Below are 12,638 nucleotides of genomic sequence, written 5' to 3' on the forward strand. Positions count from 1 at the left end.
TTGGTCCTATCCTAATCCCTTCCGAACTGAAACTGCTCGGGGACATTTCTCTTACCATCTCTAACCCGTGGTCCCAATGTCCCAGTCTGCTGGAACACTTTACATGTACTTAAGGCAGGATACTACCTTCGGCTTGGGCCCTGCTCTGTAGGGATCAGGTAGAGTAGGGATCGGGAAACCTTCGGCCCACCTTCAGATCTGTCCCTGCCAGGCAGTTCTTAGCTGTGGGGTAGAGAGGAATGCCAGACCACTTTCTGAGAGCAAGGGTTGTGGACACCTGACTGCTTTTCTCCCCCACCCCAACTCATGGCATTCAGCTTCAAGCTGATCTTGGCACAGCTAGAATGTGACAACTGCCACCTTGAGAGAAAGGTAGAAATATAGTTCCAGGGATTGGTTCAAGGCCACCCTCCCCCTCTCCCATACCAAAATTCATGGATGATCAAACCCCTTATATTTAATAGCACAGTCTTTGCATAGATCCTGTGTACACCTTCCCAGTTACTTTAAATCATTGCTAATTGCCTGTAATACAGAATACAGTGTGGATACTATGTGTATAGTTGTTATACTCTGGGTACTAATGGAAAGAGAAAAGTCCACATATTCAGAAGAGTCACAACTTTTTGCTAAATATTTTTGATCTATGAACAGTAGAATCCACAGATACAGAGGAATGGCTAAAAGATCAGAAAAGTACAATATCTAGTATGGATAAAGGTCCACCAAACAGTTCTCACCAAATACATGTTTATTTCACAAGTCAGTGGATAAAGGACTCACACTCCAGGACCCCAGCTACCTAAAGATGTTTTTGTCCTCCTTGATTTCAATATTTGTGTGAATTCCAGGTAGCAAGGGGAGGAATGGACTCCATCAGCCCACCTCCTGCCTCAGCCAAGGCCAGGCTCCAGTCTTGTCCACCTCTAGTCTCTGGAAAATCCCTCTCTGACCAGGATGGCGTGCCTCCCTGTATGTTAGCCAATCACAGCAGCCTGCCACTGCTGAGGAAGAAGAGAGGTGTGACAGAGGCCTTGGTTGATGCTTCTCCATAGACAAAATATCAGAAGCTGTAGGTGACATGGACACTTTGAAGGAGAGGGAGGCTTGAGGGTCACCTGGATCTTTGCTGGTTTTTGACTGTCAGTCATGTTTCTTGACACCAGTCTCCTCGGGACTTCCAAAATCCTAAAGGATTTATCAAAAGAAAACTGTAGTTGATTTTTGTTAGGTTGGGACCAGGCCTCCAACTGTTTTTAGGGAAATGGTCTTTTAGAGGCCAGGAATTTCCCACCCCTCAACAACAACAACAACAACAACAACAACAAAAAAAAAACTAGGAAAAGTTCTTTTCTTCGCACATTTGAAATCCCTTCCTCATAGAAAGGACCATCCCTTTGCTGGTGCTACCATGCACCCAGAAGAAAGGACATGATGGTATGTCATTTCCAATTTATTGACTACTTCAAGCTCTTGCTATATTTTGTTTTATATTTGTATTGCTGTATTTTAAAATGATGAGCATATTGGGGCTGGGATTTAGCTCAGTGGCATAAGCACCTGCCTTGCAAGCAGGCAGTCGTGAGTTCGATCCCTGATACTGATAAAAATGAAAAAGACAAAAAAAATGATGAGCATATGTATCTAAATGCTGAAGTACTGTAATTCTATTCAACTTTGTTTGAAATCATGAAAAACTCAAAGGTTTGACATGCATTAAATGAATAAGGTCCTGTGGCCTTGAAGCCTTATAAAGTTTTCACTTATTAATTGGAAAGGCTTTATTCTGGGATTCTTGATATGGAAATACTTGAAGCTATAGTATATGAAGTTTTATTCAAATATTTCAAGGAAAAAGACAGACACTATGGTAACTACTATTAAGTTGGGTTATTTGGTGGTGAACCACTAGGTTGCTGAAACAGTCATGCTTTGACCTGTATTGTTATATTGTTATGTCCTGTTTTATCTCAATCTCTCCCTTATTCATTAAAAAATTATTTAGTTTTTTTTTATGTTTTTTTTAATTAAGGAAAAAAAATTTAAAAAATTAGCAGGGTATATAATAGTAACTTTTTTGATTTCCTATTAACTTGTTTTGAAGTCCTGTAATACTCCCCCTATCTTGTTTTGACTGATTAGACTCTGTTCCATTCTGTATGATAGTATCAAGTTTGAGGGTATAGGCAACTACTTTGAAGGCAATAAGATTCACTAAGATGCCCATTCTGGTTTGACTATTGTCTCCTTTGAAAGTCCTGTAATGTTTACAATGCTTAAGTTTTATTGGTCTTGTTCTCTACTGTTTTATTCAACTTTATAATATCTAATGAGATAGACAATTCTTTTTAAGGAAACAAGAGACATTGTTGATAACCATTGTTGATAACCTTGTACTCTGTTTTACATCATGTGCTATGTCTATCCTTGGTTTGACTGACAGCTTTGTTTTGCCATATTTGACTTTATTCTCTCCCCCCCAAAAAAGTGATAAGAACTAAAGAGTAATAAAGCTCAAAATGTGTAAATTGTGTTGTAAAAAAGAGAGGGGGAAAAAAAGAGTTCTAAATGACACAACAGCAAGAGTGTTTAGGGGTGTTAAATAGCTGACCATATTAATGTTTTTGGTTGGATCATTGAACACAACTGTTTGCAGTCTCACTGTTTGAGTGTCCACTTTGTATGCTTTGATACTGTGATTTGAGCAACTATCTCTAAGATGATAATATGTAATCTATTAACCAGTGATTTCTTACTGTTTTTTTTTGTAGTTCTGTATTACTTGTACCCTTACACTGCTTTGTTTTGTTTTGTTTTTTCTCTTTTTCCTTTTAAATAAAATTTTTAAAAAATGAATAAGGTCCTGAAGAAGAGATGTTAAAATCCTAACCCATGGTACTTGTGAATGTGATCCTATTGGAAACAGAATCTTTGCAGGTACAACCAAGCCAAGGATGGGCTCTGATCTAATATGACCCTGAGTGGGTCTTAGAGACTTATGGAGCCCAGGGACCACAGTTCAAAATGCCTGTCCAAGCTACCCTTGTGTTTCTGCCTGCGCCCTGGCTGTGGCCTGGTAGGTATGACCCACCAAGATGGGGGGGGGGGCATAAGGGGGTGGGGACTGTGCAAAAAGAGAGCCCAGGTGTCCAAACCCCTGGTATTTTCTGGTCATTGTGGCCCACAACCAGCCCCTGTCATATGACACACAGTGCTTCCCCTCACTATAGACACCTACATGTGGAATTTCTGTCTTTATGTTGGAAATTTACATATCATTTAGGTTAGTGTTCGTTCAGGGTATGGGAGTATTTTTCTCTGAAATGTTAAATGTTAATATGCTTTTCATTTTTGAAATTAGTCAAGACTGTTATAATTAGCAGAGACATAACTGACTAGCTTCAGCAAGAGGTCAATATTTCAGAAAGGTGGCTGGAGTCTGGGAATCAGAAAAGGGTCAACTGATGGGCAGAGGGAAGGAACAGATGTGGGTTAGGGTTAGTGTGTCTGACTGCTTCATTATTACTTGTCTTAGTTACTTTTCTCATTGCTGAGACAAAATACTTATCATTCATTGTTAAAGAACGAAAGGTTTATTATTCTTGGTACCAAAAAAAAGAAAAGAGAAGGGGCTGGGGGTTTAGCTCAGCGGCATAAGCGCCTGCCTGGCAAGCAGGCAGTCGTGAGTTCGATCCCTGGTACCGATAAAAAGGAAAAAGACAAAAAAAAAAAAAAGAATAGAAAAGAGAAGAAGACGAAGAAGAAGAGGAAGAGGAGGAGAGAAGGAGGAGGGAGAGGAAGAGGAGAAAGAGGAAGTTTATTTAGCTCACAGTTTGTGGTTTCAGTTCATACTTAGCTGGCTCCAAGGCAGGGTGGTGTGGCAAAGAGGTAATAGTTCAAGGCATGAAAAAATACAAAAGCCCAAAAGGAGGACCACGAGATGACTCTTTCTGTCCCTTTTATTGTATGTATGCTACCCACCCTAGGTGGGTGAAGCATGCACACCCGTAATCCCAGAGCTAGACAATGAATCAGTCACAAACTCTAGATCCGGCTGCCTCTGAAAAGCACTCCCCCATGACTGCGTGAGACTTTGGGGGCACATCCAGACACAAACCATAACATCACTGCAAACACTGGTTCCCTTCTGGGGGAGAAAGCACAGGTTCTGATTTTGCCTCTGGAGATACCATGTCTGAGCCCAAAATTCCCAGAAAGGAATCACTGCCCTGGTGGGAATCCATGCTGACCTCTGGGCCAGTTAGCTGTCTCCAACTAGCAATCAGGGTGAAGGGCCATGTCCCTCTGGGAGCCCCTGTATTCTCTGAGGACATGTGCACAAAGTCCCTACTTAAAGATACATTTAGTGCCAGGCAGGCCAGGCCCAGGTGGAGGATATCCTAGACTAGACAAGACTAGCTGAACCTGGCAGGGGTTATTGGCAAGTGTTCCTTTCTGCTCTCCCTGGGGTTTTGGGGGCTGCACCATCTCTATATCTTTCCCTCATCTGATGCCCCCGCCCATTGCAGTCCATCCTGCCATGACTTCCTCTCTATCTGACTCCTCAGCCTGTCCAGCCTCCTCTCCTGCTCTGCCTCATCTGCCTGTCTCAGATGCCTTGTCTGGGGCACCAGATCCCATGTTTCCTGAGCACTGTGCCTTTTTGCAGCCCTCTGCTTCACATGCCCTTGGTCTTTCCTACCAGCTCAGTCTGTGGGGTCCTCAGAAGCCCATGGGGTGTCACCTCCCCTGGAACACCCTGCTGACTCACAATGGGCCACCCAGTCAGTCATCTCCAGGCACAAGGCTGGCTATCCATACACCTTGCTGGATGTTTCCCAGTTCCTATCCAAGAACACCTGGTTCTCCTGGGGGAGGGGTGAACATTAACTCTGTGTAACCCAAAATGTTTGAGGTTAACTTTCAGGAAATAGAAGCACATCATCTTGTTTTCTGCCAGGTACAGCTTTCCCTGTTCTGTGGATTTAGAAACCTATATCTGACTTCTCAGTCTTGTCCACATTCCTGCACCATACACTGCACAAATTTGGCATTTTCAAAGGTTTTTCTAACCATTTCTTTCCTTTACTGGGCTTCTCTTTAGTGAACTGAAGGAAGCCAAAGAAGTACTCACCTCCAATTTATGTGAAAATGAGATGCTAAGGATCCATGTGTCCCTGAAGAGGAATGCTGTGGAAGAGGGCAGGCACAGCTAACACCCCACCTCTACATGTGATGGCCTCAGCAGCCCCATCTCTGACTAGCCTATAATGCCATAAAAGTTATACACCTTTGTATATACCTTTTGTTTGGATCAAAAAGTTATACTCCTTTTGTTTGGATCAACCTGGGCTTCTGCTACCTGTGACTTTCCCCCTTGTGCTCAGCATAAGAATAAAAGCCTTGGGGCTGGGGATTTAGCTCAGCGGCATAAGCACCTGCCTTGCAAGCAGGCAGTCGTGAGTTTGATCCCTGGTACCAATAAAAACGAAAAAGACAAAAAAAAAAAAAAAAAGAATAAAAGCCTTGATAATGAGTGGGCTGCATTGAAGGTGCCCAGCCCCTGTGTTCCTTTCCTTTCCTAGAGTCATGTGAAGTCACTAGCTCCCTTGGCTCCCTGGGGAAGACCAGACCAAACCTCTGCTCTGGACACCAGTCACTGTGAGAAATACTGGCATGGAAGAAATGCCAGGCATGTGTTCTTCACAACAAGAAAGATGCTGTTTATTGGAAGACACCTTCTTATCCTATGCTAAGCCCATTCCTGTTTCTTCAATTGAGTTGAAAATAACCCTCCTTGCTTCCAAGACTGGAATATGTTTCCACTCAGAGTATATAACTTAGTCCAGAGCAGCTTCTCTCACCTTGGGCTTTAGAGAGCGTGCAATCAAACCTTTGTATTCCATGCAATTTCCACCAGACACAAGATGGGGTTTTTTTGTGTGCATGGAAAATACATTTTAAGTATGACAGAATTGAAGATATTGCTTACAAAATTAATTGGACACTAAATTTTAGAAATAGTGAGAAAGGCATCTCTAGTTTTACAAGTGAATTCCCATTTATTATATTCTGGACCATAGGACAGTTGCAAAAAAGAAAATAAAAGAGTTAAAAGTAGAGTTTTTTTTTTTTTATGTGTGGCTCTGGGGATCTGTCTTAATTTTTCTATCACTGGGACTTAGTATCCAACAAGAGGAAAGTTTTCATTTTGCTCACAGTTTTGAGGCGTTCAGCCCATGGTTGACTGGCCCCAAGGCAGAGAAATCATGGCAGGCAGTTGTGGCTGAGTAAGGATGATCAGTTTAAGGTATCCAAGAAGCGGAGCAAAGGATTAGTGCCAGAGACAAATGGATGAAGGACCAGCTGTATTCCCAAGATCACACTTCATGACCCACGTAGACATACCCAGAAATCTGTCTCACCAATCCCCTGTGAAGTTCCCAAGCTAGAAATCTGACATAATCAAATTTTGGTTTTGTTTTACCGGTACCAGGGATTGAACTCACGACCATATGCTTGCAAGGCAGGTGCTTATGCTGCTGAGCTAAATCCCCAGCCCCAAAGATTTTTTTTTTTATCAGTACCGGGGATCGAACTCACGACCACGCGCTTGCAAGGCAGGCGCTTATGCTGCTGAGCTAAGTCCCCAGCCCAACACAATCAAGTTTAACTGCCACAGGTTCAAACCCAGATTCTCATGCTTGCTAGGTAAATACGCTGCTGCTGTGTGATATCCTTAGCCAAAAAGGAATTTTTAAAGATCCTCAATTTTCATGAAAATACCTATGCTCTGTTTAGTATCATCCCATTTTCCTTCTGTATCAAGTATCCCCACAGCATCAAAACATTGCATTTGGAAACCGTGATGTACATCAGCTATTTCTATTCTAGCTGCCACTGCATGCTGCTCATCAGTCCTGCTGGAGAATGACCTGGTGGGTAAAGGTCAAGCCCAAGGAGACAAGGACCCTGGGTCGCTTCATGTTTCAGGACTCACATTCACCTGGTTGGCACTCACTGTGAGATGCCTGTGTTTTCAAGACCAGAGACATCAGTGGACACCTCTGGGACCTCAAGGACAAGGACTGGATATATTGGATTTCCCTCACTGGAGGACCAGAAGTGTCCCATCAGGCCAGGAGGCTTCCCACCTCACCCTTTCCCTATCCTGTCTCCCCAGATGCTGTTGCCCACTTCCATACTTCTCTCTCTCTCTCTCTCTCTCTCTCTCTCTCTCTCTCTCTCTCTCTCCTCTCTCTCTTCTCTTTTCTCTCTTTCTTTGTGTATCAAGTGATTGCCTCTTCATGTGGGAGTTTCACAACATTTCACTGAGAGAGAAGGGAGATTTCTGTCATGTCATTTTTTTCTAAAATGACCAGACTCCATCAAGACTTAGAAGGCCAGGCCCTTAGAGCAGAGAACATACTTCACAAACACAGATGTTCCGGAAGGCACACGGCTTCCTCAGGAGCCAGGAAGTATGTTTGCAACCTTGTGTTGGGCCAGCAAGGGCTTCCAATTGAAGAGTAGAGCCAGGGTAACCACAGCCTTGAGATCTTTGCCCATGGTGAGTGGAAGAACTTCCCACAGCCCCCTCTCTGCATTTCAAACCTTGTCTCTGACACACTTCTGGGACTGAGCCCCTAAGACTTACCCTCCCATGGATGACACAGCCATACTGGCTGTGCCTGAAGCCAGCACATGCCAGGAGGAAACTCCTGATTCCTAGAAGTGAATGAGAACCCAGAAGCGTCTCCACAAAATCTAGGTCCCTCCTGAGAGCCAGATGCCCTCTGTCCAGGTTTCCCTCCGCCAACTGTGGTGACATATGAGTTCTGTACACTTCACTGTGACGTAGGAACATAAAGCCTTGCAGGGGCCACTCCTCATGCTGAAAGGGCCAGTCAGGCAGCTTGCCAGCCATCCCCAAATAGCACAGGCTTGGGCTTCTAAGTGACAGGCAGTTATTTTTCACATGCTCCTGGAGGCTGGAAGTCCAAGTTGAAAGTGGATTTTGTTTCTGGCAAGGCCCCTCCTCCTGATTTGCAGATGACACCTTCCCCTTCTGTCTTCATGAGGATTTGCTTCCTTCCTCTTCTCGTGAGGCCACTAATTGTCACTATACAGTTCGAGCTTCAACGTATTAATTTTTGGTGGACACAAAATTCAGTCCCTAACAGGTTGATGGTGGTAACAGGCCATAATCCCCACCAACAGGATTAAATTATGGGGTACAGAACTCAGCCCACTTCAAAATCTGAGCTGTCCCCACAGCCAGGCTTTTCCAGGTGTGCTTGAGTAGTCTTTGGGACCAGACAGTAGGATCTGAGGCCAGCTCTGCTTACAATAGGGGGAGCTGATTCCTAATTCAGGGGCTGTCCCTCTTACAGGCTGAGCAGCCATCGTACTTTAGAGGCCAGAAGATCTCCTCCCCCTACTGGTAGTAACCGAGAATGTCTCCAGAACTGTCAAATGTCTTTGGTCAAGGGAGAAACTGAACACGACACATTGGGGTATATCTGCGGCTCAGCATTGTGAGAATTCTTCTTTTTCAAGGCTATTAGCCTACTCTGTGAACCCATTTTGTTTGCCCACTCACCCAACAGCAGACTCTTTTGGGTACAGTAGACAGGGTTGCTGTGAGTTTTGCATGCAAATTTCTGTGTGGCAGTATATTTTCATTTCTCTTGGATGGACGCAAGGAGTGAAATTCTGGATCACACGACAACTCTGCTTTTAGTTCTCGGAGCGTGGGCCAGCCACGGGTTGTTTCTGAAAGTGGAACACGTTCTGTACTTTGTATGGCAGCTGACGCTGAGTGTCATTCCTCGGCCTCGGGTTTACAGCACACTACTGCAGAAGCTTGAGGAGAGATTCTAGGCCATATACAGAGAATTTCTTTCATGACATGGACTTTTATTTTTATCCTTAATGACGTTTTAAAAGCCCTTCTTTCTTATGTTTCTTTCTTGGTGCCCAAATAAAAATAGACGGGGGAACAGTAAACAGGAGCTGACTATACGTCCCACAAAGTCACTGGCACACATCAATTAACTCTGCTTTTTTTTCTCCTCTCTGGTGTCAAGAAGTAAATAGAAACAACAGCTGAGGACAGTTTGGGAGATGTTTGCTGATGATTCACCAAAAATCATAGCCAGGCTGCCAGTTGCTCTTCTGCTATAGAAAGAAAACCTATTTTAAGCAAAACTGTAACCTCATGATCTCCCAGAAGTACCAGAGCCAGGCACATAACATCCAGCTGCGTGTGCTGTTCGCATCAGAGCCCTGTCTGCGTCCCTTTCTGCGACGGCCCTGCCCACCGCGCGACACAGCCACACCCATCTACATAGCCCCGCCCGCCCCACATACCCACACCCATCTTCATAGCCCCGCCCACCACCCTGTCCCCGCCCCGCCCCACACGAGGGCGCGAGGTCCCGCCCAGGACGTCCCAGACTATGGATCTCAGGTCTCAGGCTTCTAGGCTGCCGCTGTAGATCCAGAGGATGCCAGTGAGGGGCGACTGTGGCCCCACTGGTGCGTGCCCAGCGGCTGCCACGACGCCCCCGCGTAGCCGGAGGACAGTGGATACAGGCCGAGACCCTCATGAGTCTCTTGCATGCTGTGACCCCCGGGCTACCTGGGCTTTAGCACTGGTGCCCCCAGGCCTGGGTACTAAACACCCGAGATTTGGTTGGAGCAGGTGCTGTCCTTGGTGGCAAAGAGGGTCAATGGGTGCTAGTGCGGTTTCTGCCCTGGAGGTCAGCGGCTCCCTAGTGGGGAGGTGTACTGCTGAGAAACAGGAGGCTGCCCTGAACTAGCTGAGGCGACGGGGGCGAGGACCCAGGCTGTCCTCCACCTAGAAGGTCAGTGGCTAGACCCTAGCATAGGCGGGGTCTTTGTGGGGGACATCTGCTGGAGGGCTGTTGGCAGGAGACAGAGAAGAAGAGACAGGACGGGGTGGGAGGTGTCGTCAGGAAGGGAGCCAGCAGCTGAAATGGGGACCTACAGAGGCAGGGACTCAGTGGACAGCCGTTGTTCAGAGACCTGGGCAAGGATGGGCATTCTCCAAGTTGTTTCATCTCTCTGTCCCCTGAGGTAGAGTTGCCACCAAAGCAGCCACAGGGAAGTTCCACAAGAGGGTGCCCAGGCCCTCTGAGGTTCGGTCACCTGGAAGATATCTCAGAGAATTAGTCATCACCTAGGGATCCTAAATACTAGCAATGAAGCGACCCACTATAGACCGTTTATCCCAGAACTGAACTAAAAAAAAGAAAAAAGAAAAAGACACTTAAACAAAATGCAACCCCAGATGTCAATTTCACCAAGGGCAAATCCAGGGGGCAAAGAGGTGGGCATTCTGAAAGCCCCCCTCCTCAAGTGACAACAACAAAGCAATTGAATGAGGCTCTAAAAATTAAATAAAAAATAATCTCTACAATAAACACCATGCTTAGTGATGCTAGGGAAGATACAGACAGATTATAGACAAGCTTAAGAAAATTATGGAAGCTCAGTGCAGAAAGAAATGGAATCCATAAAGCAGATTCAATAAAAATTCTATTGAAAGTATTTGCAGATTAGGCCAATGTGAGGACAGGATCTCAGATATTGAAGACAGGACTGCAGTTAGTGATCAGGAAAAGAACAATTTCTTTAAAGCAGTAAGAGATCACCTGGGCATAGTGACACATAACTGTAATCCCAGCACTTGGGAGGCTGAAGCAGGAGGATCATTGAGAGTTTGAGACCAGCCTGGGGTACAAAGTGAGCTCAATCCAGCCTGAACTGCACAGTGAGACCCTGTCTCAAAAACAAAACAAAGGGGCTGGGATTTAGCTCAGCAGCATAAGTGCCTGCCTTGCAAGCACACAGTCGTGAGTTCGATCCCTGGTACCAAAAAAAAAAAAAAAAAAAAAAAGTTGTAAGTATTGTGATGAAAAACAAAATAAAACAAGAAAAAGCAAGCGATCATGAGAAATCATTGCAGCAGCTGCTAGATGAGACAAAGAAGAATAAGCTTGATCGGAGTCAATGAAAAAGCAAGAGATACCACAAATGGTTTTAAAAAACATTCAGAGCCATCATAGTAGAAAACTTTCCTGGTGGAGCAAAAGAACTTTACATACAGGCAGGCTTTTTTTTCCCCTGGGGATTGAACTCACAACCTCATGCTTACCTGGCAAGTGTTGTGCCACTGAGCTATATCCCCAGCCATTGACATACATATAAGCAAGGCATATAGACCTCCAATTAGTCATGATCAAAAAATTTCTACATCCAGGCATATCATAGTCAACTTCAACACAAGAATAAAATAATAAAAGCTGTTAGGGAAAAAATCAAATCATTTATAAAGGAAAGCCCATCAGAATTACAAGTGACTTCTCAGTACAAACTTTCAAATCAAGGAGACTTGGAGTGAAATACTGCAAGTTCTAAAGGAAAATAACTTTTCACCCAGATTGATGTACCTCGCAAAACTATCAAAACTAATGAAAAAATAACATACTTTCATGAAAAAAGTATCTGAGGAATTTATAACCACCAAACCAGCACTCCAAAATATTCTGAAGGACATTCTAGACAGAAGTAATAAGGATTACAGCTCCATGAACCCCAACAGAATTAATCTACCAGGAAAAGCAAATAATTGGAGGGGGAGCCAACAACAGGAAAATAGGACATGACAAGGATAGGTCAGTATATATCAGTTATAACCATCAATGTTAATGGTCTCATCAAAATTTACATACCAGTAGAATGGATAAAGAAGCAGTACCCAACAATATGCTGCCTACAAGAAACACATTTAATTCAAAAAGAAATTTATAGACTGAAAATTAAGGATGGAAAATAATACTTCATCTGACAAGAACCCAGAAAAAGGCAGATGTAGCTATTCTATTTGCAGACAAAATGAATTTCAAGCCAACATTGATTAAGAGACATATAGAAGGTTACTACATCCTAGTAAAGGAAACAGTTCAGAAGGAAGAGATAAGGATCATAAATATATATGCAACAAAGTACAGTGCATATAACCATATAAAGCAAATACTAATAGACATGAAAAATCAAATGTAGTAGTACAAATGTATTGGGGGATCTCAATACCCCAACTATCATAAAAAGACAGATCAACTAGATAAAATCAACAATGAAATATTAGAATTGAACCAAAATTTTGAACAAATGGACTTAGTAGATGTCTATAGAGTGTCCCACCATACAACATCAGAATATACATTCTTCTCAGCTGCACATGGGATGTTCCCCAAAATAAACCACAATCTGCCTCATAGAACATGCTTAAATAAATGCAAAGGAATTGAAATTATCTCATGCATACTACCAGACCACAGTACAACGAAACTGGAAATCCATGGCAAAAGAAATCACAAGAACTTTATAAACACATGGAAATAGTAGCACCCTGCTGAACAACCAATGGGTCACAGATGAAATTAAAGAAAAAATTAGTTTTTATAGTTGAATGATAATGACAATACTACCTACCAGAACATATGGGACACAATAAAAGCAGTCTTAGGAGGAAAATGTATAAGTAAATACCCATTATCTGGAAAACAGAGCAAGCACATATAAACAGTTTATGATGAACCTCAAACGTC

At 43.7% G+C, this 12,638-nt stretch overlaps 1 long non-coding RNA gene across 1 annotated transcript; it reads right to left on the reverse strand.

Annotated features, from left to right (window-relative positions):
* Positions 1-733: 733 nt before the first annotated feature.
* LOC134474351 (uncharacterized) lies at positions 734-9,178 on the reverse strand. Its single transcript, XR_010045187.1, has 2 exons — positions 7,658-9,178; positions 734-1,188 (listed from the first exon to the last, which is right to left on the reverse strand). It is a non-coding gene; the product is annotated as an uncharacterized LOC134474351 (long non-coding RNA).
* Positions 9,179-12,638: the final 3,460 nt, after the last annotated feature.

Source organism: Cavia porcellus, unplaced genomic scaffold (assembly GCF_034190915.1).
Source record: "Cavia porcellus strain 051 isolate PalLab524CR breed Dunkin Hartley unplaced genomic scaffold, mCavPor4.1 scaffold_32, whole genome shotgun sequence".
In the NCBI taxonomy this organism is placed as follows: Eukaryota; Metazoa; Chordata; class Mammalia; order Rodentia; family Caviidae; genus Cavia; species Cavia porcellus.